This window comes from Nanorana parkeri, unplaced genomic scaffold (genome assembly GCF_000935625.1).
Source record: "Nanorana parkeri isolate BGI_ZX_2015 unplaced genomic scaffold, ASM93562v1 scaffold234, whole genome shotgun sequence".
Classification (NCBI taxonomy): Eukaryota; Metazoa; Chordata; class Amphibia; order Anura; family Dicroglossidae; genus Nanorana; species Nanorana parkeri.
The window spans coordinates 1,177,727-1,199,797 of record NW_017306502.1 but is presented as its reverse complement, the minus strand read 5'-3'; positions in this window follow the sequence as shown (position 1 = coordinate 1,199,797).

The window sequence follows — 22,071 nt, the reverse complement described above, 5'->3', positions numbered from 1 at the left end:
AATTTCGGATCCGAATTTCTTTGAAACAGGAACTAATATTACCCCTGTAAATGAGGTTGAACAATATGACAAGATTTTTTTTAAAATCCGAAATACGGATCCGCTGCTGCTGAGGGTTGCATTACAATACACAGGCAGGAAATACGAAATTCCGTTGACGTATTTTCGTTCCGTTACGAACATTCGTTATATTGATGTTAAAAAGCAAAGTACATTTATATTGGAGTTGATGGTAGTTTTTTTAAAAATACGAAATACGAAATCCGGAATCTGTTAACGGAATTCGTATTTCGTTTTGGTTGACCAATCAGAGGTTTTCTCTTCTGCTGCTGAGAGTTGCATTACAATACAGGCAGGAAATACGAAATTCCGTTGACGTATTTTCGTTCCGTTACGAACATTCGTTATATTGAAGTTAAAAGCAAAGTACATTTATATTGGAGTTGATGGTAGTTTTTTTTAATCCGAAATTCTGATCCGTAATCCGTTAACGGAATTCGTATTTCGGATAAAAAAACAACTACCACGTCGACTCCAATAATAACAAAGGTATTTTTGCTTTTTAACTTCATCATAACGTAGAAGTCCTTAGTCTGATGGCCAGCATAATTTAACCAACTTCCTCTGAACCCAGGTTGTCCTGGATCCACCCTATCCTTTGACTGAACAGTGAAAGGAGAAGCAACACAGTGATGAGCTCATCTATTTGTCACTCTTCTTTCTCTTCCTCTCAGCAAGCTACTTCTCAGCACATAAACTGATAGGCTGCTTGCAGTGCCTTATCTTCTCAGTCTCTAAACCTGCAGTACAGGAACTGCAAGAGAGTAATAATCGGTCAAATGAATGTCCTTACATTGTTTGTCTTAAAAAAAATAAATGTAATTATCTATTAATGATTACAGAGCTGTATTAATTTGGGGATTTTATGTCTGCTTAGAGTCCAGCTGTTAGAGGATGTTTTCACAGATCAAATTTCATTATGAAATAGGAGGTGTATATGTAAAACAAATCCAAGAGTGTTTTAATGTATTTGAAAGCATTAAGAGATTATTAGGAAACCATTTTTAGATATTAAGGAGTGCTAGAAAAACATATACTGGCTTTGAGGGACTTGAGATAACGTAACACACACTAGGAAGTACTTACTAATCACTGACTGTTCTCAAAGGGTTCACATTTTTATCTTTATTCATAATAAAGTTTAGAAACATGTTTAGCTAAAGTGAATAGCAATACACTACTATATAATCCAGTCACTCCGCATTGCCAAATGCTACAGTTGAATACTTTAATTGGAAGGTTGAAAAGAAAGGCACAAGTACTTTAAAGTAAGCCTGAAATAAAGTTATACAAAGCCAACTAAGACTCCACAATCCTCCACTGCATTTGCACTTGTCAAGCTATTCTCAGTCTTGGAGATAGGTTATCTCTATAGTAAATTGTGGGAAGCCAAAGTGTCAATGTGTGTTCCGTATGCTTAAGATTTTTCTACAGAGCTCCAGTGAAGAATCAGGGAGGATAATAACAATAAACTTCAGCAGTCTTGAAGTCAAAAAAATATTACCCCAAAATATATTTCTTCCTTTTACCCATCAGAACCTTCTCATGCTATCCTTATTAATTTAGAAATATTACTGTTAAAATATTGTTAGTTGTGGTAAAAGCATCCATTTAATTTGAAAATTCAAATATTATTTCTAATATTTCTTGTGTCAGGACCACTTTTACCATAAATAACCCTTTCCATATTCAAGTAATCTAAGCGGTCATGTGATTCTGGGCGTCTGGTGTGATTTCAATAGTTAATCTATGAACACAACTGTGTTTTCTAATATGAACTAAATTAATAAGGGTCATGAAGGACTTCTGCTACAAGGAAAGATTTACTGAACTAAAAATGTATTCTCTGTTTAGGAGCTGGGATAAAAGGAAGATATGATCACCTTGTATGATCATATAAATGGTCTATACAGTATATGTAGTGCTCACCCCCAAAGGAGCCACTGTAGATTTCAGGTTTTTCTGTCCCACAACAGTGATGAACCATCCAGACTGGACCCACAACACAACAACACATCTTGGGTAATATAATGGGCTTGAATATAAGCCAAAGGCCCTTGGTTTCAAACGAGAGGAACAAATAGTAATATTAAACAACAAATATATTTCGCAAGATTAACACAGCGAATGTATTAGCAGCACACGCACACTAGCAATAAATAGCACTAACAGAGCAACATATTGTAACTGACTGTAAAACAATAAGGTATCTATGATGAAATAAGGCAGTTTATCCCACTAATAACAATCCAACATTTCTTTCTAGAGTACTGGCCAGTAGAGCCAGCATTGGGGCCCTTAGTGTCCTGCCAGTTTTGGGGCCCTTAGTTGAAGAGCTCTTAAATAAACTTAGTGGCATAGGACAACAGTATGAGGCTGCAAATAGAAAAACGTTTCCTGGTGATCCCACGATAGAACAGGTTTTCCCAAAAAATAGGATATAAAGAGGTAATGGCTTGAAAGCCTCTCACTGCAACAGCTGGTACTTGATCAGGTGATCGCACGTGGGCTGGCAAAAGGGTTCTCCCTTTTAACCCCTTCGTGACGGGAGACGTACACTGTACGTCCAGCCACAAAGGGACCAAATGACTTGTCACGTACACTGTACGTGACGAGTTATTTGCTGCTTTAGAGGGCTGTTAATCGCTGAGAATCAGCTTTTAACATTCATTAATGTATGCCCTTACTACAGAGGCATTCATTAATGAAAGGGTTAACCTTTTTCAGACACCCGATACCTTAATATCGGGTGTCTGAGAGTCAAAGCAAAGCGGACACAGATGCCGGCTTTTGCCGGCATTCTGACAGCTCGTATAGATCGAGAGATATCTCTCTCAAGCTATACTGGCTTTTTTTTTTTTCTTTCATGAATAGATACAAAATGTGTCTATTCCTACAATGTATCTATTCCTGGAAGAAGAATGTTTGTTTGCTGATCGTTGTTGCAACAATCAGAAAACATTTAGTAACAGCTGAATCCTGAACTGCTGCAGGATCAGTGTCACTAACTTATTATCGGCTGTTCTGAAGTTTGAAGCAGCCTGATAATAACCAAAAATTTATTAATTTATCATGCAGTAACAGTGAGATTAATTCACAAAATCTGCTTGATATAATTAAATAAATAAAATAACATTTTTAAGTTAAAAAAAAAAGTGAAAAGTGTAAAAAAAATAAAAAATTGTGAAAAGTGTAAAAAAAATAAAAAAATGTGTAAAAAATAAAATAAAATAAGGGACAAATAAATGAATGTATTTATTGCATTTTTTTAGCTGTGCTGGTTTTGTAAAAAAAATACTACAAATCAAAACTGGGAAAAAAGTGTTTTTTTTAAACGTTTTTTTCCTCTTTTTTTATATTTTATTTGTCCTAAGTGAGGCGTTAGACGCACATATGTGATATAAATATGTAGCCCTATCTGTCCTCTAAAAAACAATATATAATATGTGTGGGTGCACTTTGTAAGAAAGTATATTACTGACGTGGAAGAATCACACAGCAAAAATGTCAAAAGTGTGTCAGTCATTTACGAACAGAAACTAAAAACAAGCTCAGTCATGAAGGGGTTAAGCCAGTTTTTAGCAACCTCCCAGATGACCTTTGGCATAGACAGGGTGACGGTCTCAGTTTCAGCAGTCGCAGGATGTCCTGGATCCACTCACTCTCCTCAGAAGCAAACCACAATCTCCGTAAGTGGCAACTCCAGCAGCAGCAGCTGTGATCTCTGACTGTACTCAGCTGTTAGCAGACAAACAGCATACCTATCAGCTCTCTTTCTCTCTCCCTCCACATGGGGACTGACTGGATGAAGCAAATTTTGGCACCTTAACTCAGTCTCTTCCTCCTCCCTTCCCTCTCCAGGCACTGTGGGATCAGTTTTTTTCTTTTGTGCTTGCTTGCATTTTCCCCATTCTTGTACTACACTTCCCAGTAGTCAGTCGTACCCAGACTGCTCAACAACCAATCAGAATCCCATTGACACTGGTTACTAGGGCTGGGCTTGCCCAGGCTGCAACAGCCAATGAAGATCCTCTATGCCTCTCCTCTCACTGTAGCTGTCCATTAAGCAAGTTGAGAGCCAGTGCAGTCTCAGGGAGCAATGGCCTGCAACGGATTTTAAAGGGACCACTGCCCTAAACGAGGGCTACACATTCTAAACTTGGTTCAAAGTTGTTCACATTAGGGTGATTGCAAAAGGCAAGGAGCACACCCTAGGGCTGGTGGAAGAGAGGCTTACCATGTGGAAAGATTTCTTTAGGGTTAGAGCTGTAAAAATATGGAGTAGACTTTCACAGGATTAAATTCTAGCCAACTTAGCAGATTGGGTAAAAAAAGGCTGGGTGGGGTTTAAATGCTCAAAACATAATTGGTTAACAAAACTGGATTGCTATTGGGGATCAGAAAGGATTATTTTCCCTGTTAGAGCAAATTGGACAAAGCTTTATAAGGGTTTTTAGACTACCTATGGATCATCTATGCTTTTAGGGTTCTGAGGATACAGTTTTCGATTTAACAATTTTTCTCTTTTGGTGGAATTTGGTGGGCATGTGTCCTATTTCATGTAACAATATAAATGTTTACTGCTGTTTCAGTGACATATTGGATTCATTTAAAAAAGCATTAAAGTAAATTAGCTGCTATAACCGCTAATTATGAGGGTAAAATAATAAGAAGATAAAAGTATGTAGTTGTCTGATGGATACACCTCAAATAAAGTGACTGGCTCATAATATTCACTAGATAAACTATTACAAAACTGTTCGGAGACCAGACATACTTTTTCTGAAGCTTTTAACACTCTGCATTGCTCATTTGTCTATGCCCTTGTCACTTTGGGTTGACTCTGCTATTCTCGCTACTAGGTCCGATATTTTAATTTTGAGCAATTTTTGTGTTATTTATTGTTGCCTGTGATGGATGAAAAGCGCACATTAAGTGCTCAGTACATAATTAATTGGTTAATTACATCCTCAGACTGGAGTGTCCCACTTGTATTTCATTGCCACTTATTACAACTGAAGCATCTTTTGCTCATACTTCCTGATCTTATCACCACCAGGAGCTTTAAGAAACCTGTCTTTTTATAAGCGTGTTTACCATCAAAATTACAATAAATATATATATATGTGTATATATATATATATTCCCGCCGATCGCCTATATGTGAAACACCCGGTAACGGGTGTGTGCATTTAGCGGGTCTTTTCTGCCCGTGCGTGCCCGCTAGGGGGCGCGCGCGAGCAGAAAAAAATTGCCGTCTGGAGACGGCAACCCGCAGATGCTGCAGTGCCGTCCGTCCGTTTTTTTACTACGGGCGGACGGCAAGAGGTTAAAAATATATATCTGATTATAATAAGGGTTCAAATAAAAGTGTCTGTAACCAAGTTCCACATTTGAGAAAACCAAAAATAATGTGGTTAAAGGAGAACTATGAGGTGAGTACTTTTCACTGACCTCATAGTTCTAGCCGACCTGTGACAATGAGACTGTCACAGGTAGGCTCAGTAGACCTAGATCTAGATAGGCAGATCCAGCTGTCACTCACGCAGCTAGGCGGATCCAGATATAATTGTCGGGATCTGCTTCAGCTGCGGCGTCTCAGTATACTGCGAGCTATAGCTCGCGGTATACTGAGCTTAGGGTGACGGGAGGACACTAGTTTGTGTCCTCCTGTTACCCTAAAGAGAACTATGGGGAAAAGCCTTAAACCCTTAGGTCTCCTTTAATAAGGAAGAAACTGGCACAAGGTAACATTTTGTATTGGCTTTATACATTACTAGATCACCCACCTTTCTGAATGATGCTTTTTGTACTTCTACTCACACAAAAGTTAACAGACACCACTAAAGCCGCAGGGAGTGTATTTTGGAGCCAACGTTTTACACTACTATTGTCTTTTATATTAAAAGGAAAAAAAATCCACAATAAGAATGTACTGGTGAAGAACATGATACCTAAAACCAACTTCTAAGCTCCACAATAAACCTCATCAAGGCATTACATAATTTATCTTTTCTATATTCAATTATAGGACACTGTAATCACATGGTTTCAGGTACAGAACATACACAGGTACCCGCATTTGTACTTTTATCATACATTGTGCTGGGATTCTAGAAGTACTGTGTTTCTGAAAATACTAACAATTCAATATAGTCTAAACCAGGGGTAGGCAACCTCGGCACTCCAGCTGTTGTAGAACTACAAGTCCCGAGAAGTGTCAGGAAGCAGGGGGTGTTACCTCTACTCGGGGACCACGGGCACGGCGCAGGGCACGGGTTCCCCTTCAGCTCGGTAGAACACCTGGTGCCCGAGGTGCGGGTGCGCATGCGCGAGTCACGCGGCGTGTGCGCATGCGCAGTACGCAGGCTGCACGCGCATCCCCGGGAGCATAGCATTCCTGCGTCATCTGGCTATCAGGTGTGAGCCTTGTTGGGGGAGGTTCCCAGTACACACCTTCCATCTTCCTCGTCTGCCATTGGTTCCCGGGGAGGGAGGCCTCCTGGTTGCCTTGGTGACCAGGGGGTGGTCCTACCTCCCCTGGCTATAAAAACCTGTCCTGAGCTCTGGCTTATTGCTGAGTTATTCCACCTTATGGTGAACACCTAGCCTCCCTGCTGATCCTCCTATGGCCTGTTGTCCCTTTGTATCCTTCCCGATTACTGACCCTTGGACTGTCTTCCGCCTTTGAACCTTCGCTGCCTGCCTCGACCCGGATTGGCCATTGACTACCCCTCTTGGATTATCCCTAAACTTGTACCGCGTTTCTGGACTGTCAGCTGCTTACTGCCAGTGGGTTCCTCATCTCACTACTAGCTCCCTGGGACGTCTGACAAGAAGCATTGCAAGACTCTGACAGCCACAGGCATAATTCCCAGAGGCATGGTGGGATTTGTAGTTTCATCGCAGCTGGAGTTCCAAGGTTGCCTACTCTTGGTCTAAATGGTTTGCAATGTATGATACACTTATAGAAGGCACTCAAGGTCACTAATACTTTAAAACATGCCAACCCTTTCTGCAAATGCCAGAGGTATCTTCAAATTATGAGCCTGGTCTTGACCATAAGAGGGTGCAATGCAATACTGTTATGTCAAAGCAGATTGGCCATAATGCATGTATCACCTGGTCTTTTATGTTTCAAAATATGGCCATGTGTTGGGAGTAATAGGCAGACCTAATATATCGGGCACAGCAGTCAGTCAACCAGGCCAAAATTGACCTCCAAGTCCCAAAAAGTATTGTTGTGAGATCCACCAGTAATATGGGTTAAGGCAACAGTGAACTTAGTATTTTTTTAAAACAGGGTTGGCGTATGCTGAGAAGGCCACAAAAGAACACAACTCCGACACCAACTTTCGATGCGCATAATCCCTTCTGGCAAATGTCAGAATTGACACATTTTCAACTTGGGCCTTGGCTATTTAATTACAATGTTTTTGAACCTTACTACAAACTGATTCATGAACTATATTTCTTTATATGCTTGCTTTCCACTGTCACTTTTCAAGGGAATTTACACTTTGCGGGAAAATTTTCCCATTGCTTGGTAAAAGTGGAAGACATTCTCTTTGCAAAGAGTACCCAATCGTGTGCAAGGAAAATAAATAAAACAGTACCTTTGCTTGCACATGATTGGATGATGGAAGTCATCAGAACTTCATTAACTAATCTAAGAGGAATCTTCCCCTGCAAAGTGTGAATTCCCTTGCAATGGGTACAGCTTATTTTATTTCCATTTAGTAAATCAACCCCATGATGGCATGACATCAAATATTTATTATTTCACCCTGATCAGATTTACTCTCCAAGGTAGAGTACCTTAAAGCGTTGCCCAGTGGTCACCTAAAACAGCAAGCAAAACAACAACATTGTTCTTCCATTCTATGCATTAATTTTGTGTACACCATAAAACTATACAATCAATGGACTAGTTAGGATGGATGTATCTGTTACCTAATAGAATACAAATAATCACGTTGAGCTGTACCATGTACATAGGCCATCCTCTGGCATGTAGGAATTTACGCTGCCTAAATGTTTCCTTGGCAGAGAAATCTCCCTTGCAGTGAGGGGATTAACTGCCAATTTACCTTGAGAGAAAAACAAGGCAGGACGCAGTAAGATAAATGCTTTTCCCTGGTAACACACAAATGATTTCCTCCTGTGCTCTGCTACTTTGTGTGCGTCTCACCATTGTGTCTAAAATATGAGGGAAAAATATATAATTCAACCAGGTTTCACATGCAAGGCGCTAAGGGATTGTGCCGCCATTGAGTGCCTCTTTTTATTATCCCTTATTCCTATTAAATCAAATGGCTTTTAACTTGTCACAGCTGCTTGCGGGCACGGCACGAATGAGAACGGTTGACTTCCATGCGATATTGTACAATGCTTGTGTTATTAATGGCTCCGCTATATGTTGTGCCAAAGTCATCTTCAGTCTCCTCCACGCTAATTAATTATGAGAGGAATGCCTTTTTTACCAGTCTTTTTCGGGTGGCCAAACCAAACAAACAAAACCAATACACAAATTTTCAACATTACTATAACAAGGTCTTTTATATTGTTTCTCTGTGTTATAAAGGTATGTTGTGAAAATTATGTTGTATGATGAATTCTGCAATATTATTTTTGAATTTGGAAAAAGTTAAATTTTATTTCCCAATGGAAGTCTGGGTTTATGCATACCCTGTGAATGTGTGCCAGTTTTCTAATGTGATTCAGCTTTTTGGTAGCAGAAATCTTAAGAAACTTTTTCTCCCGGAATAGTGAATCCAGATGTTGTTAGATTAATATAACTATGGGGAAATTTCACTCCAGTTTACCAGTTTTACAGTAGACAAAGTGGTGCATCGATGCCAATAAACAACATAGTTCTTTCAAGCAATGTGCCCAGTTAGAGTATTTTTTGTGACAGTCAGGCCATAAAGAATTTTTCTAGGGATTCCATATTGAAAAATCACACTGGAAGTGGACACTACTTGTTTACTTTTCTATGGTGAAAAGCAAAGGAGTATTTTACCACATATGTACCACTAAGATCCATCTGCTAAGTCAGGGAGAAAATTGATACAGATTCCAAAAACAATGCCTTTAAATGCAAAGGTGTCACTGCTCATTGCCTGTCTATTAAGGTCTGCCTACCAAATCACTAAGGCTCCATTCACACATAAGTGGTTGTCGATGCCTATTCGGCCGGTCGAATATGCACGGAGCCGTTGTAAACAGAAAACACAATGCACTTTAATGCGGTACGAAACCAGCAAAAATACAAAATAGTCCAAGCAAGATTTGACAGATTCTGCACGTTCTCACCTATAAAATAGCCACAAACGAGCAGAATCCATGTGGATTAAAGATTTTAGCATTTTCGTTGCCGCGTGGTCTTTCGCACTGTAAACCGCGCGGGAAACGCAAATGCTATATGTGAATGGAGCTTGAGTATTTGTGTTGGTGCTGAACATGGAAGTGATGATGTGTCAAAAAACACACAGATGAAGCCCTCGTGTAACCACATTTGGCAGATATAAATGATATGAAAGCAGACATTTGGCAGGCTTCAAAGTTGTGGAAACTGTATACATGGACAGATTATCAGAAAAACATGTCTAAAACAACCTTACTTGGTTTAACCACTTGCTGACCAGGTGTTTACACCCCCTGCCTGTCCAGGCTATTTTTCAGTATTCAGAGCTGCAGTACTTTGACATTTATTCCGTCATGCATTGCTGAAATGAATTTTATACAATTTTTTGGGACAGATAGAGCTTTCTTTTGGTGGTATTTACGTTTTTTTTTAACATTATGTTAGGAAACAATATTACCCAATTTTTTGGTAAAAATGTAAAAGATGGGGTCATGTTGGGTAAATAGACACCAAACATGTCAAGCCTTAAAATTGTGCGCACCCACGAAATCGCAAAAAAACAGCTATACCCAAAATTGACCATAGGTGACGCTTTAAAAACTTTTACCACTCATCAGTTTAGTGTTATCAGTGATTGATGGCCCTAGAATTATTGCTCTCATTCTGACGTTCACGGTGATATGTAATATGTGCAGCGTAATCGTCATTTTCACACGTATGGGCACCCGACGCATGTTTGCACGCATGTATGTATGTGTGAGTTAAATTATTTTTTTTGCATTTTTATTTTGTTTCACTTAACGTTATTGTTATTACATAGGGGGCTAAGAAACCCTCTATGTGATAGCAAAGAGATGTGACAGGTCCTCTTTATGGAGACATCAGGGGTCTCCAAGACCCCTAATGTCACCTAGGGACCCCCAAAAAAGCTGATGAAGCAGGGTTCTGCTTCATCAGCTTCTCTCCAGCTTCTGAAGCCGGAGAGTGACACACTTCCTGCATTCTGACACCAGAGAGGGGATCGGAGGGAGATCGTGTACCGATCTCCCTCAGATCCCCTTTCACAGAGCCACCATGCTGGTCCCGGGCTCAGGACCAGAAGAGACCGGCACCTTATACAAGCGATCCTTTGTATGTAAACAGGCATCGCTGCCTGTTTTAAAATTTGGGCAATTTCCCGCGCAGCGCCCGCGAGTGGGCAGGGGGCCAACAAGCAATCTTTTGACGGCCTGTTACATCCAGGAAGCTCCTAGCCGGCTGTTTAATTACAATGGCAGGCTGGGAGACAGTTAAAGTATATTTACACTTTTACAGCCAAATTTGGATAAATGTTCCCATTTGTTAAAATGTTCCCATTCACATCGCATAAGCTAAAAAAAATATATTAAAATGCTTCTTGTATTAAATTGCTTTTACTTGGGTTAGGATTTCTTGGCTCTAATGGTTTTTACTTGCTTCTCCTTCTTTGTAATGTTAGGAGGGGTTGTCAGGGGTTAAAGGATTGCAACCTGGCTTCTGCAATGCATAGCAATGAAGCTAATGACACAAATTAATTCATCAAATTTCAGTCCTAAATCTTTCTATAGGACAGATCACTGTGAAGGTGCTGAGGAAAACCTGGAATCAGCCATGTTGCCTGCTGCAACAAAACATCTAAGCTGAGCTTTAAACAAATATTTTTTTGGTATTCTGTGTGAATAGGAACACATAACGCACATGTAGAGGAGTTTTCTCAAATTTAACTGCAACAGTAGAAATACACTTTAACATCAGCCCCTTTATGAGGATTTTTGTGAATTTACATTTTAGTGTTGCATGCCCTCCTTTTAAGTGGGAACTTTTGATTTCATTGTTATGATCCATGCTTGCTATACTTGGTAAAATGGCTCTGCACCATTCTTCTAAGTTTTGCTATGAATATGCCCCTGAGTACCTTAAAAAGCAGTCAGAAATGGTGGTCATTACCAGTTTTTCTTCCTCCTGGCTAGTGTTGGTACCTTGAGAAAGTAAAATTACATCATCACCTCACATTGGAGTGATGTGGTCTCTGCTCTAGGACTACATATTGCAGTAGTTATAGCAGCTTAGTAAATAGAGTGGGCATTATAGGAAAGTTACATTACTTTTAGTAATGCCCACAGAAGGTGCAGCTGCCTAGATAATGAAATCCGCTATAGTCGAGAGAAACACAAAGTGTGTCTATGACAACCAGGCCACTGATGCTTGCCTTGTCTGATGCTGGCTGCCAAGCAGACAGGAAGTTCAGTGGCTGGCACGGAGATAAATTGAACTTTGAAGGGAAGAGAAGGGAGGAGGAACAATCACACAAGAATTGCACTGCTGGATCAGGCACATGTCCGAAAAAGGAAAGTGCCTTTAAGCAGCAGTCCCGCGAGCAACATAACATAACCTACATATTTTCCATAGACAATATTTTTGTTATGTGAGCATTCTCTTCATGTTTATACAATTGATAAACATATTCATATTTCTTTCTAAAAAGATACATATGAAATATTTCATATACACATTTTTTATTTACCTTTTCTAACATCAAGTGTGACTTTCCAGGTTTTCAGAAGTTTGGATTAAGGTTCTTCCAGAATCCAACCCTAAATAGCAGGATCACAGATTGTACACACCCACACACAGCTAAGTGAGCCAGCTGAATGATTCAGAGGAGGGAAATACTCTGTCCCCCGTCTCCTATAAAGGTGCCCATACACTGCACGATTATCGTACGATAATCGTATGCGATCGGGTTTTCGTACGATAATCGAGCAGTGTGAACGGAGACGTGCGACCGTTTCTACTGTACGGTCGCACGTCTTCTGTCGAACCAGCATGTTCGAAAACCAGCCGGGAATCGTACGATTCTCGGCTGGTTAGAACGGTGCTAGGAAGATAAATGCTGAACGGGCCGGTGTGCACACGCGCACACTGCCCGTTCAGCATTGCGGTCATCGGAAGCCCGCCCCTCAGGAGGGCGGTCTTGCGATGATCGAGAGTGCGATCTGCCTGTCCAAGATAGGCAGATCGTACGGTTTTTTAATCCCTTTACAACCATCGCCGATGGTTGTAGAGTGTATGGCCACCTTAAGAGATGGTGATCTTATAACAGTCTGCACAATCAGGTAACTTGAGCAGAGGTTGTATTCCCAGCATTCTCTTTAAACAATATAGCATTAAAGTAACTGGATTAAAGTGGAACCTTAGCTAAAGGTAAAGTCTAAATACATATATATTTGCTGATTTATCTGCCAAAGGACTTACATTTTTGGCCAGTCATTAATGTGATACAGATACCAGGATGGTGACTCTGCTATTTTCTGGTTTACCATTATTGTTTCCTAGGTGAGCTTTACTGCCTTCTGGATCTGTTTTACTACTACTAAATTACTGGTTTATGGTCCAGTGATCAGGGTAAATAGTAATAATAATAGTTGATATCAAAAGCCACAATCTAAACCAGGAAATAAATGTGTAACTTATCTGGCTTGGTAATGTGCAACTGGCGTGTTACTTATGAAACTGAATGACTAGATTAACAGATCCTTTGGCAGGTAAAACTAAAGCTTTGCATCCTGCTCGTCTCTGGTATTGGTAGCTCCAGTTACCCTGAACCACTCTGCAGCCTAAAATTATCTGTCATAGTTTATGAGCTCATTCACTCTGGGGTTTGCTGGGGAATATCCCAGTTCTGCAAATAGCTCTGGGACTTAGGTCCTGGTCCCAACAATCGCCTATAATTCCTTATTTTCTGACTTTTTGTTTAAAGGTTATTAACCATTAATGTCATATACATGGTCCAGTTTTTCAGAAAATTTAGAAAGTGCTACAATTTTTTTTAAAAACTTGATAGCACTACTAACCATTTTTTAGCATATAAAAGTTACCCACATACATTAGAACATTGTCATCTGGTCCTGATAAAATTGCCAGGATTAGGAAGTTTAACTTACGTCACCAAACACCTTCAGCAGGTTTTTGGCTTGGCTGGAGATTTTGCCTAACATTGTTCAACTAAAATTTTGTAGGAGCAGAGTTATGGACTTCTACTGAGCACAAAGATATGTATATGAGTGAACTACATAATATACAGTCCTCAGCAGTTGAATTATTTGTGAAAATCTGACATCCATCTACCATTTAGGGACATTAAAAGGCAACTACAGCTAAAGCAGAAGTTATGGGGAAAAATACTTTCAAGTTTAATCAATAGTCCTTAAACTCTTCAGATTTGTGATTGTGCTGTACAGATATAGATTTACCATTTATGAATGCCCAGCTCTCAGAAGCTATTAAATATAATTGAACATATGAAACAAACTAAATCCAGGTTGTCACTAAATGAAGCCAGACATATGGGTTTAAAAACCCAGGACAGTTTTCTCTGTATTGTTTCCTCTTTGTTCTTGTCTAGGGTCTCTGCCATTTAACCCTCCCACATTTTAAATGCCAGTTCAAAAAGTTTATTTTGAGAAACTGGTCACCATGAAGAGTTAATACTGAGAGTTTTATAGTGCTGACACTGCACGGTTTAGCAGTGTTATATAAGGGCTCTGAAGAAAAGCTGCTGACAAGTGATGGATTTCACTTTAAGTATAGTTTGTGCTGCTTCCAAACACTTGGCATGTGTGAATCATTCACTGGCAACCTGAAAAGTGGAAATTTGCGACCTGCAATTAAATTCAATAGCAGAGCTTTTATTCACAAACAATGTAGTCTGATCTCCAGATCTCTACTAAAGAAGATCAGTTAATACACAGTAACAGACAAGTAGGAGAGAAAAGATATACAGATCAGCCATAACATTATGACCACTGAGAGGTGAAGTGAATAACATTGATTATCTCGTAACAATGGCACCTGGAAGTGGGTGGGACATATAAGGCAGTAAGTGAGCATTTTGTCTCTGAAGTTGATGTATTGGAAGCAGAAAAAAATTGGAAAGTTAAGGATTTGAACGATGTTGACAAATTGTGACGGCTAGACGACTGGGTCAGAGCAACTCCAAAACTGCAGCTCTTGTGAGATGTTCCCTGTGTGCAGTAGTCAGGACCTACCAAACGTGGTCCAAGAAAGGAAAACTGGTGAACTTGTGACAGGGTCATGGGCGGCCAAGGCACTTTGATACACCTGGGTAGTGAAGTGCCTACAATGGGCACATAAGCATCATAACTTGACCACAGAGCAATAGAAGAAGGTGCCCTGATCTGATGAATCATGTTTTGTTTAACATCATGTGGATGGCCGGCTGCGTGTATGTCGCATATCTAGGGAAAAGATGGCACCAGCATGAGAAGGAGACAGTGCTATGCTTTCAGCAATGTACTGCTGGGAAACGTTGGGTCCTGCCATTCATGTGGATGTTACTTTAACACATACAACCTACCTAAATATTGTTGCTGACCAAATACATCCATTCAAAGAAACGGTATTCCCTGATGGCAATGGCCTCTTTCAGCAGGATAATGCGCCCTGCCACACTGCAAAAATGGTTCAAGAATGGTTTGAGGAACACAACAAGTTTGAGGTGTTGACTTGGCCTCCAAATTCTCCGATCTCAATCCAATCAAGCATCTGTGGGATGTGCTGAAAAAACAAGTCCGATCCATGAAGGCCACACCTCGCAACTTACAGGACTTAAAAAATCTGCTACTGATGGCTTGGTGCCAGATACCACAGCATCAGAGGTCTAGTGGAGTCCATTCCTTGACGGGATTGCAGCTGCCATGGTGCTGTATGTGTGATCAGCTATGACACCAGCCATTTGAGGGCTTGAAAGTTCGGCAGAGAGCTGAAGTAATCACACTAGCAACCTAGCCAGTTGGCATGCCTTTAAAGTAACTGTTTTGGGAGACATTAAAGTAGTGGGTCAAGTTCCTCTTTAAGTTTGTATAGTCTTGACATGTTTGCATCAGTTTACTCTGAGTGCTCCAAATTCCTCCCACAATCCAAAAACTTACTAGGAGGTCAGCTGCCTTCCATCAAAACTGACCCTAGTTTGTATGTATGTATACAGTGACATTGGACAGTGAGCTATAAATTAATTCAGGAAATAACTAGTAATAGGTATATCTGTGACTTTTCATATTTGAAGAAAAATTTAATTTGCAATGAATTTTGAAGTTAATCTGTTGCTTCTGAGGGGCCCTATTATAAGGAATCAAATCAGACCGTTGCTGCGACAGATTCTTGCTTTGCCAATACCCAAATGCAGGGTCTTTTCAGGAAACTTATGAAAGTATGTTCTGGCACCTTGTGATGCCTTTAACCTTTCAGTATCTTTTAATGTTTCAGCACAGATTTACGTTCCTACATTTCAATTTTATGCTGGTTTTGTCATTTTGTGGATATCTGCTTGTTTTTAAAAAAAAAAAATCAGGGCTATCATGTGTCCTGTGCATACGCCTATTATGAAGACTTCAGCATATTTTGTAAGCATTATATTTTAGGCCTATTCTTGTCTTATTTTCCCTGTTACCATGGCAGTGCTGGTGTTTAGATAAATGGATATGTGAACTATGACTTCATTGTAGGTTCTACATTCTACAGCAGAGACGGGCTGCAACTTAATGGGGAAGGTGCAGCACTTTTGGGGGAGAAAATGGTTAAAAGACTGGAGCTTTTAAACTACATAATGGGGAGAGGAAATAAAAATGTATATAATAAATAGAGCAAGTAACTACAGGGGCAATTAATAAAGAGGGCAGTAATACAAAGGGGGATAGAGGGCTCACTCCAGTCAATATAGTTAATCTAATCACTCCGGTAAATCTAATTAGTAATGTATCAACCATACCAAGGTCTAATTAAAAAAAGTAGTGGGGCGCCAGAAATGAGTAATAATGTAACCCAATCTAGCACCAAACTTAAATGTATGTACACCAATGCTATAAGTCAACAAACAAATTAGAGGAGCTCGAAGTTATGCTACTCAAGGAGGACTTCAATATAGTTGGAATAACAGAAACATGGCTAGACAGCACACATGACTGTGCTACCAATATACAAGGGTATAACCTGTTCAGGAGCGACAGGGTTGGTAGAAGGGGGTATGCATGTGTGTAAAAAATAATCTAACTGTGAACATACGAGATGACATCATGACAGAGTCGCGAGTCCTTGTGGCTAGAACTAGATAAGACTGATGCTAGTCATAAAGAAATTGTGGGGCTGTGTTATAAACCCCCAGACATAGGCGAAGAGGAGGAGGCTCACCTACATTCCCAAATAGAAATAGCTGGGAAACAGGGAAATGTTATAATGGGTGACTTTAATTATCCGGACATTGATTGGTCAAATGGAACCTCTAATTCGATAAAGGCTGGCCGCTTTCTGAACCTGTTTTGCGGGACGATTTCATGGATCAGATGGTTGAGGTTCCAACTAGGAAGAATGCTATACTAGATTTAATAATTTCCAATAATGCAGACTTAGTTGCAGGCATAGCGATTAGGGACTTATTGGGTAATAGTGATTACAAGGTGATTACTTTTAAAATGGGACAACTTATTTCTAACACTGACGAGAAGTGGGATTGTTTTAAGAATACATTACATAATGCTATTACCAAGTGCATACCATTGGGTAACAAAAATAAAAGATCAAGAACTAAGCCTGCATGGCTGAATAAAACAGTAAAACAACACATCAAAGACAAGAGCATGGCATTTAAAAAATATGAGATGGAAGGGACTTAATTGGCATTCCGGAACTACAAGGAATGTAATAAAAGATGTAAGCATGAAATCCGGGCAGCTAAAATAGAGTACGAAAAGCATATTGCCACAGTTAGTAAGATGAACCCCAAAAAATTCTACCAATATATAAACAGTAAAAGGGTAAGAAAAGAGCAGATAGGCCCAATAAAAGATGAGAACGGGAGATTAATCACAAACGTCAGGGAGAGGGCTGAGGTGTTGAATTATTTTTCCTCCACAGTTTACACCTCAGGAAAAAGACAGGCTTAATGGAGATAGAAATGTGAGTAGCTCAGTGCGAAAGATACCACAGTGGCTGACAGGAGGCAGGGTTCAACAAAGACTTGAAAAACTTAATGCAAATAAAGCATTAGGACCAGATAACCTGCACCCCAGGGTACTTAAAGAACTGAGCCAGGTTATAGTGAGACCGTTATTCCTCATTTTCAAGGACTCCATAATGACTGGTAGGGTACCAAGTGACTGGCGGAAAGCTATGGTCGTACCGATATTCAAAAAAAAGGGTCAAGATGCCAACCTGGGAACTACAGACCAGTCAGTCTAACATCAATAGTATGCAAACTGTTAGAGGGAATGATAAAGAACTATTAATGGAGTTTGTTCATGACAATGGTATAATAAATGATGATCACCATGGATTTAGGAAGGACTGCTCTTGTCAGACCAACTTACTAACATTTTTTGAAGAGGTGAGTAGAGATCTGGATGGAGGGAGGCCGGTGGATGTGGTATATCTGGTTTTTCCGAAAGCGTTTGACACGGTACCACATAAACGCTTAATACACAAGCTGAGATCTATGGGCATAGGTGAAATGTTGTGCACATGGATAGAGAACTGGCTACAGGAACGTGTGCAGGGAGTATTGATAAATGGCTCTTTTTCAGATTGTTCTAGGGCAGGGGTGCCCATAAGGTCGATCGCGATCTACCAGTCGATCGCAAAGCTATCGCTGGTAGATCGCGGGTCGACTCCCTGTCCCGCGCTCCGTTTACCCGAATATGTCGGACGCTAAAGCATCCAACACATTCGGCTCTCCCCTCCTGTCTGCTAGAACGCACTGTATTGCATGGTAAACCCCTCCCCCGCGTTCTGGGCTGGGAGGGGCCGTGGCGGTAAAGTGAAGTCACCAGAACACGTAAACCACAATGCCTGCATTCTGGTCCAGTGCGATCGGAAAAAAATAGTGCATGCAGCATTTTTTCCGATCGCACTGGACCAGAACGCAGGGATTTTTGTGCCACGTTCTGGTGCAGGCAAAGGAAGGAGGGCATGGCTGGTGTGCCATTGACTTCAAAACGCAGGAGGGAGTTTACTATGCGATACAGTACATTCCAGCAGCTAACCGTGCTGGAACGCACTGTGCTCTGAGGTACATCTGTATTGTGCTCCAACATCTGGATTGTGCTCTGACATCTGTATTGTACACTGGGGTACATCTGTATTGTGCTCTGGGGTACATCTGTATTGTACACTGGGGTACATCTGTATTGTACACTGGGGTACATCTGTATTGTACACTGGGGTACATCTGTATTGTACACTGGGGTACATCTGTATTGTACACTGGGGTACATCTGTATTGTACACTGGGGTACATCTGTATTGTACACTGGGGTACATCTGTATTGTACACTGGAGTACATCTGTATTGTACACTGGGGTACATCTGTATTGTACACTGGGGTACATCTGTATTGTACACTGGGGTACATCTGTATTGTACACTGGGGTACATCTGTATTGTACACTGGGGTACATCTGTATTGTACACTGGGGTACATCTGTATTGTACACTGGGGTACATCTGTATTGTACACTGGGGTACATCTGTATTGTGCTCTGGGGTACATCTGTATTGTGCTCTGGGGTACATCTGTATTGTGCTCTGGGGTACATCTGTATTGTGCTCTGGGGTACATCTGTATTGTACACTGGGGTACATCTGTATTGTACACTGGGGTACATCTGTATTGTGCTCTGGGGTACATCTGTATTGTGCTCTGGGGTACATCTGTATTGTGCTCTGGGGTACATCTGTATTGTGCTCTGGGGTACATCTGTATTGTACACTGGGGTACATCTGTATTGTGCTCTGGGGTACATCTGTATTGTGCTCTGACATCTGGATTGTGAATTTATTAAAGCAAAAAACTAAAATATCACATGTAGTTAAGTATTCAGACCCTTTGCAGTGGTCTCAGTAACACATTTAATGTGCTTGTTTATTAAATAAAGGTGTTGTTTTCGTTGGTAGATCTCATTGGGTTCGTCCTTTGAAAAGTAGATCTCAATACAAAAAATTGTGGGCACCCCTGTTCTAGGGTCATGAGTGGCGTGCCCCAGAGTTCTGTGCTAGGCCCCATACTGTTTAACCTGTTTATTAACGATATTGGGAAGGGCATCAATAGCCATGTTTCTGTGTTTGCTGATGATACTAAAATCGGGAGGGTAATAGACTCGGGCTTAGACATTATAACACTACAGGAAGACCTGGATAAAATAGGGGAGTGGGCAACTATATGGCAGATAAATGCAAAGTAATGTACTTTGGGGTTAAAAATAGGCAAGAGGAATACACATTAACCACTTGCTGTCCATGGCCATTCCTGAACGGCTGGACCGGAGCCTTATAGGAGCGTGAAAGGCGTCTTAAGACTCTGCTCAGATCTCTGCTTCATCAGCTTCTTTGGGGGTTTCCTAGGTGACATTAGGGGTCTTGGAGACCCCGGATGTCTCCATAAAGAGGACCTGTTGTTATGTGAATTGGCTATCTAATAGGGGGTTTCTTAGCCCCCTATGTGATAGCAATATAGTTAAGTGTAAAAAGAAAAAAAGTTGAAAAAAAATAAAAGCATAAAAAAAGGGTTAAAAAAATTGTGACAAATAAATAAAATGTAAAATAACACACATTTTTTTAAAAGTCTCCCACCCCCCACATACACATGCAAACATTCATCGGGTGCGCCTATGTGCAAAAACGACGATTGCGCCTATTACGCCGCACATGTTACATATCGCCACGAACGTCGGAGTGAGAGCAATAATTTTAGGGCCAGTAATTACTGATAACATTAAACTGATGAGCGGTAAAAATGGCCTGGCCAGGAAGGGGGTTTAACACCCTGGTCTTCAAGTGGTTAATGGGTCCTCCACTAGGGAAGTCATGAATGAAAAAAGATTTGGGGGTCATAGTAGATCACAGATTGAACAATAGCTTGCAATGCCAGGCTGTGGCAAACAAACAAAGCGAGCAGAGTACTGTCTTTTATTAAAAAGGGAATGTACTGTAGAGACAAATCGATAATTTTGCCACTTTATAGATCACTAGTTCGGCCTCATCTGGAGTTTGTGGTCCAGTTTTGGTCACCAATCAACATAAATGATGTCCTTGAGCTGGACAGAGTCGAGAGAAGGGCAACTAAACTAATTAAGGGGATGGAGGACAAAAGCAATGAGACAAGGGGGTTGATTTACTAACCTTATAAACACACTAATGCATATTTCCACTAATGCCATATATGGAAAAATCATGCACATGATGCATACCGGTATATAATGCTGCTTCATAGTTTAGACAAAAATGGTTAGCTCATGCATTTACATTCCTGCATTCATCAACGCAAGCAACACAACATAGAGCTAATTTACACAACATCACCTTGCAATTCAGGGCAGGGCTTTGCACAACACACCTGCTGGGTGTGTACACACTACAAAGGTGTTTAGATTCCACCCATAGATCATGCTGGGAGGGAACACACTACAGAGGTGTATACATGTTCGTGGTGTGTTTATAAGGTTAGTAAATCAACCCCAAGGTTACTAAATTTAAACATGTTCACGCTGGAAGTTAGGCGATTAAGAGGGGACATGATTTTGATGTACAAGATGTTCAGTGGTGATGGCTACATCAGCAATAAACTTTTTACAGTAAACTCCATAACAAAGACTAGAGGCAACCACCTAAAATTGTTGGAGAAAATATTTAACCACAAGGGACATAGGGGCTTCTTTTCAGTTAGAGCTATTAAAATCTGGAACTCGCTGCCACAAGCAGTGGTATCAGCTGAGAGTATTGAATCATTCAAAAAACATTTAGACACCTTCCTCAGAGACCATAACATGCAGGGGTACAGGTACTCTTCAAAACAAGGTCACACAGGGACTCGTATACATGCACACACATGCACAATCACATACATACACACAATAGTTTGAACTTGATGGGCCTGTGTCTTTATTCAACCTCAAATGCTATGTAAGTGATAACAAGCTGTTTTTTTTTTTTTTTTAAATCCATCTCCCTTTATGTATTTGTCTGTTTGAGGATAATATGATGGGGCTGGCTTCAAAGTATATCTGAAACTTAGTTTTTTTATTTATGAATAGAGTGGTAAGGGGTTAGAACCAAATCAGTTTTTTTTTGCTGTCCAGGTTGCCATTATCACTGGGACAAAAAGTAAGGGAAAATCCAAACTGTTCATACAGGTAACATCTTCCAATAGGGACACTTGTTCTAGTGGCTGACTAAGAGGATTCTAATTAGTTCCTGTTGTTGTTTCTAGAGGACAGGAAGCAAGGGGCGATCTCTCCAGCTGGGCACAAAAAAAAACCCCAAAAAACTGACAGGCCTAATAATTCAAAAAATAAGTTTTTTTTCAGTTTTCTAAAACACTTTGAATATATTGCATTAACATACTTATTTAATTGAATGGTAAAAAGTGCAGTTGCTCATATTAACTCATCAGGATTACACTAATTGAATTAAGGAAAAGGGGAATTTTGATTGTTAATTTTGATTGTTAATTTTGATTGTTAGGTTTTTATGGGTTCTTGCATATGTTTATATTCCCTTAGAAAACCCAAATATACCAACTCCAGAAAGTCCTGGAGCAAAAGGCAAAAGAATAGGCGAA